This window comes from Zea mays, chromosome 10 (genome assembly GCF_902167145.1).
Source record: "Zea mays cultivar B73 chromosome 10, Zm-B73-REFERENCE-NAM-5.0, whole genome shotgun sequence".
Classification (NCBI taxonomy): domain Eukaryota; kingdom Viridiplantae; phylum Streptophyta; class Magnoliopsida; order Poales; family Poaceae; genus Zea; species Zea mays.
The window spans coordinates 38,924,150-38,929,878 of NC_050105.1; the positions used below are offsets into that span (position 1 = coordinate 38,924,150).

The window sequence follows — 5,729 nt, forward strand, 5'->3', positions numbered from 1 at the left end:
TTGCCATATGCTTCTAACTCTCATGGTCAATACTAGGAAGGGAAGATTACTAGACAACAGCAAATAGAAATGAATCCTCCAAATCCTCCACCTGTTGGAATCAATCAAGTGGTTGTCGCCCAAATGCTGGTAATACAACTAATGGCAGACATGGTTACCGAAATACAAAATCAGATAAGACAAGAACGCCAGGAAATACGTCAGGACCGACTGGAGATACGCCAAGAAATAAGGCAAGCACGGTTGGAAAGACAACGACAACAACAACCTCCTCCACCACCACCAGCTCCACCAAACTACATAAACACATATATATATATATATATATATATATATATATATATATATATATATATATATATATATATATATATATATATATATATATATATATATATATACGTTACTACTATTTGTAAGAACTTAATGTTACTTTAGTTAGTAGTTAGTATGATACTATTTTAGGAGGAATAATAAGGTCTAATTGACCCATGTGTTGCTAATAAATTATGCATCATGCTGAGATTTTTGTTTGTGCATATGTGTTGAGACAATATGAGTATACACCCTTTCCTTATAAATCTCGAGGACGAGATTTCTGTTAAGGGGTAGGATTTGTAGGGCCCAAAATGTGTATAAAAATATAATAAAATAAATATATGAAGAAATGAAATGGTAAATTCAGATATCTCAAATTATACTTGAGTGTTGAAAATTTGAGGAAGGAAATCTTAATAAAGCCATTTATTATCTCCATAATTAAATAATAGAGGGTGGAATAAATAATAATGAAAAGAGGATTTATCTTTACAATAGAATTATATTTGAGATCAAAAATTCAAACAGGGTTTTGAATTTGAATTGGATATTTGAGACTTGAAATAGGAAAGGGGATTTAATGGAACTATTTATTTCTTCCATAAATAAATAACAAGGAAAAGAGTAAATAATAATATTGTAAACATTAGATGTTATAATCACATTATTGTTAACCTCGACACTTGGAAATTCGAAGTTCAAAATGGGAGTTTGAATTTAAATTGAAGTTGAAGTGGGAACTCTAAAGTAGAAAAGGAAAATTTTAGAATTTGAGAAAAGAGGAGAAAGAAAATATTATGTGAGTATAAATAAGTATAAAAAATATATATATAATAAAATATATTATTTCTATACTGGGATTTGAATTTGTATATTTTACATAGGCTAAACTCATAAAAAGATTCAAATTCAAATTTGGATTTCAAACTAAAAAGAAGGCAAAATAAAAACATAAAAGAAAAAAAGAAAGCCTAACTGAGCTCCTATCAACCAATTTGGCCCATCTCGCCTTTAACCTCCGCGCAACCCATTTTTTCCTTTACGCCACGCGCGTGGCCGGCTCACGTGTGGGGCCCTCGACGTGGTCGCTATTATAGATGGCCATTTGGCACTAACACGATGGGCCAGCCCAGGCACGACACGAAAAAGCACGGTCCAGGCACGACCCGGCCCGGTTACTATAGTGCCAGTGCCTGGCACGGCACGACTATAGTGTCGTGCCTGGGCCACTATCTCGACCCGTAGTGCTGGCACGGGCACGACACGGTTACATTTTTTATTTTAAAAATAATAGTTTATATATATTAAGTATAAGAATTCAATATATAACAAAAAAAACTGTAGTTGCACTGGTTAGATGGATGCGTTTAAGCCTCTTATGCACTAGGTTGTGAGTTTGAACCCCCACAACTGCATATTTTTTGCTAAATTATACCATATACTCAGATGTGCCATAGTGCCACCGGGCCGGCCCGGCACGACTAGCAGTCTGACGGGCCGTGCCTGGGCCGCGGCAGCGGCACGCCGGCCCATCTGGCACGACACGCTTCGCTAGCCGGGCCTGGCGGGCTGTGCCAATCACGGGCCGGGCCGTGCCGGGCTGTGCCGGCCCGTTTGGCCATCTATAGTCGCTATCTCCTCAGGAGCAATTGTTCGCTGTTTTTCTTCTTCGCCATTGTTGCGCGCCGTGAACCCCACCTCGCCCAGACGTAACAACCTGGCCGCGCCTCTCACCATCCTTCGCACCACGTCGCGGCTGGATAAAGGGATGGCGCCTCTCCTCTCCTTCCTTCGCTTGCAACTACCCCTAGACAGCACCAACCCCATACACTACACCAAAATAGTGAACTTCCTAGAGCCTAAAACCTAGGAAGTTAGCCCTAAACTCTAGAAAGTTAGCTGAACTCTCGGAAGTTAAGCCATCCCGTCGGAAGTTTGGCTCTCGAAATTTTTTTGTCGGAAGTTAGCTTAACTTCCTAGAGCCCTCTAGGAAGTTCGCTAACTTCCTACAGCCAAAGAAGCCTCTTGGAAGTTAGTAGGTTCTCGGAAGTTAGTAGCTTCACGCCGTCAGCGCCGTCAACTGACTAACTTCCTACGACTAACTTCCTATGGCTGACTGTAGCCATAGGAAGTTAGCTGACTAACTTCCTACGGCTGACTGTAGCCCCTAGGAAGTTAGCTGGCTAACTTCCTACGGCCCAATTGGCCTCTAGGAAGTTAATTTAACTAGCATTACAAATGTTGTTTATTTTTATTTTACACCACATTCCACAACATAACAAATATATCAACACTATATAGCACAACATATTTTCACATAAAACATCTCACACACAATCACATAACAATATTTAAATCCATAGTCTCATCAATTACATCATAAAAGTCTCATCCATAGTCATAATAAGACACATCTCATCCAGTACTAATAAGAGACAATATCACATACATAGTCATAATAAATGTCTCAAGTATCAAAACACAATAACATGAAAGCTCACGGTCGCCGATCACCATCAGGTTACAGTGACGAGTGATGGTCGATACCTCCACTAGTGAAGAGGGTTTCAACAAAGTCTAACCCGTCTTCTCGTTCATGCGTTGGCAAGGTAGCTGGAGGGGTCTAATATACATGTACAAATGATATTTGCTGAGTTAGATCATAATATAACTAACAACAAGTAAATTATGATGAATTTGCATACCTGATGTTCGGTAGGTGGAGATGTAGGTGTTGGTGGAGGTGAAGACCAAGGATAATGAACGAGAGGTGGTGGTGGTGGGGGCACCGGGACGTGTATCCCTTGGGCCTGTGCTAGTTGCTACAAATTTGTCGAACTCATTCACATCAGTGTTTTAAATCAATACATATCTTAAAGTGAAAGCTATTATCTTTTGAACTTACTTGTATGAGTGTTTGCTATTGTTGAATCTGTGTAGCATAATATTCATGTTGCGTAGCTTGTTGCTTCAAGTAATCCTGATGTCGCCTAAGTTCTTCTCGTGGTTGCTCCACTTCTGCTGGATCTTGAGTGGAGCGACGGGAGCTACGAGCAGCAGACCTCGACGAACCTCCACGCCGAACCCTCACCTGGCTCGAGTCGATGACGTAAGCAAACATTGTGTACCTACAAAACAAGTAACATCACGACAGATTAAGAATACATGTATTGCACTCAACCAAAAAAACAATATAAGATATGTAGAGTCTACACCTTCCATGTGCTTTTCCACCACTTGCATACACAGCCTGAGGATCAATAGGTGAGGTCCTCCAGTCATAGTCTGGTCCGTGCTAACTAGACATCGCCTCGCCATATGCAGCCTCATACAAAAGAACAATGCAATCTTACATACAAAAATCCATATAAACAGAACCTACCAAACATTTCAAAACACTCATGCCATATCAATATCATTCATCGATCTTTTCATTAGTATGTTCTTTGTCTGGCTCCTATGTGTGTGTCAAAGATACGTGTCATTTCTTCTCATAGCTGATCATTGGGGTTGTTCAACCATGACATTTGCCTGCACATGCACCAAAGGACAAAGAGAAGGAAAATACATGGTGAGATCAGAAGCAACAATAAGAAAATAAATACTATATACATGTTAATATTTTGTAAGCTAATTAAGCCTTTTTTTGGAAATAATTATAGCTAGCTAGTATCCATATTTATACTTTTAGCTGGAAGATTAAATCAGGATATATACACATGATATTTAGTAAGCTAAAGTTTTATTTTTTGGAATCTTATAGCATCACATCTAGTATATATATATATATAACTTACATACATCTATACCTGTAGCTAATAGCAAATTAAATCAGGATATGTATCTACACACATGCTATTTAGTACGCTAAGGTTTTTTTTGATTCTTAGCCTAGCTAGTATGAATAAAATTTACATGCATATATACTTTGTAGCTAGAAAATATACATAAGCTGCTGGTGGCCAAGGTAAGGTACACAGTACCTTGGACAACTTTTCCACGGTGTACCTTGCCTAGCTATTGGTCTGTGTCCTAGCTTGCAACTAGCAGCAAGGAGGCAGGACGGTGGTTAGTGAACATTAACAGAGCTTGTGTGTGTGTTTTTGGGACCAGCAATAAAGCGCTCATTTATGCATATTATTATTAAAGCCGCTAGGGGGCCGGTTATCTCGCACCCTTGCAGAGAACTGGTTGGTGTGGCTGGGTTAAAATCGGCCATTTGGATCCACGAATTAGTCTTTAGTTTGTTTGGCCGGACAGTCATGTGTATCATCTGTATGTGCAGCTCATGCTTTAGTGCTGCAATTGCTGCTGCTCAAAGCTAACTGGAAGGGCAGGCAACACGAGCAACCGAGCCTGTGTTCGACCATCTCTCTCTCTCTCTCTTCTTTATCTATCTTTTTTTGAATCGAGAACAGATTATTGCCCACGAAACAAATGCATGTCGACCCCAAATCGAGAACAGATTATTGCGCGGTAAATCAATGGGTGTGGAACGAGAGTCCTTATCATATTTACCTCGCTGCCGGTACGCATGCATATATTGTATAGCCTTAGATTCTACTGTTAGCTGGAGAGAAAAATGTGGGCAACCAAAGATTGGTTGGAAAAAGTGAATTTACTTCATCAATACCCATTGTCCGTTGCCATGCACTAGGGTCACGGGAGCCGCCGGGGCAGGGCCGCGCCCGCCAGACGAGACCGGATCAGAGCCGGGCCCGCCGCGCCGCCGAGGGTCTTCGCCCGCGCGCCATCGTGGCTGCCCGCCCACGCACCGGTAGGGCGCTTGCAAGCGCGCCGTCGAGGGCCACGCTGCGCCCGCGCACAGGTCAGGACGGCCGCGCACAAGCCGTGCCCACCGGGGTGGCCGCTGCTAGGGCCGCGCCGCCGGGGGAACTAGCGCCCGCCCACACCGGAGGAGTCTGGATCTGAGCCGCCATGACCGACTGAGTCACAGGAGGGAGAAAGGAAAGTGAGAAGAGGATAAGATTGATTCATGGTTTAAGATAAAAAATATAACTTCCTAGAGTTAAGCCGTAGGAAGTTACTTAACTTCCTAGAGGTTGTACACGTACTCTAGGAAGTTAGCTTTTCGTTTGACTGGTCAAAAGCTGAAATCTAACTTCCTAGAGGAGGCCGTAGGAAGTTAGGTGGGCAGCTAACTTCCTAGAACCAGCCGTAGGAAGTTAGCTTTTCGTTTGACTGGTCAACAGCTGAAACCTTACTTCCTAGAGGAGGCCGTAGGAAGTTAGCTGGGCAGCTAACTTTCTAGAGCCAGTCGTAGGAAGTTAGCTTTTCATTTGACTGGTCAACAACTGACACCTAACTTCCTAGAGGAGGTCGTAGGAAGTTAGCTAGGCAGCTAACTTCCTAGAGCCAGCCGTAGCAAGTTAGCCTTTCGTTTGACTGTT

At 42.0% G+C, this 5,729-nt stretch overlaps 1 long non-coding RNA gene across 2 annotated transcripts; it reads right to left on the reverse strand.

Moving 5' to 3' along the window:
- Positions 1-2,665: 2,665 nt before the first annotated feature.
- LOC100274844 (uncharacterized) lies at positions 2,666-5,299 on the reverse strand. 2 transcript variants are annotated; one of them, XR_002265772.2, is made up of 5 exons: positions 4,941-5,299; positions 3,534-3,849; positions 3,224-3,446; positions 3,024-3,140; positions 2,666-2,941 (listed from the first exon to the last, which is right to left on the reverse strand). It is a non-coding gene; the product is annotated as an uncharacterized lncRNA (long non-coding RNA). The 2 variants fall into 2 exon arrangements; XR_004853134.1 differs by having other exon boundaries at positions 4,952-5,298.
- Positions 5,300-5,729: the final 430 nt, after the last annotated feature.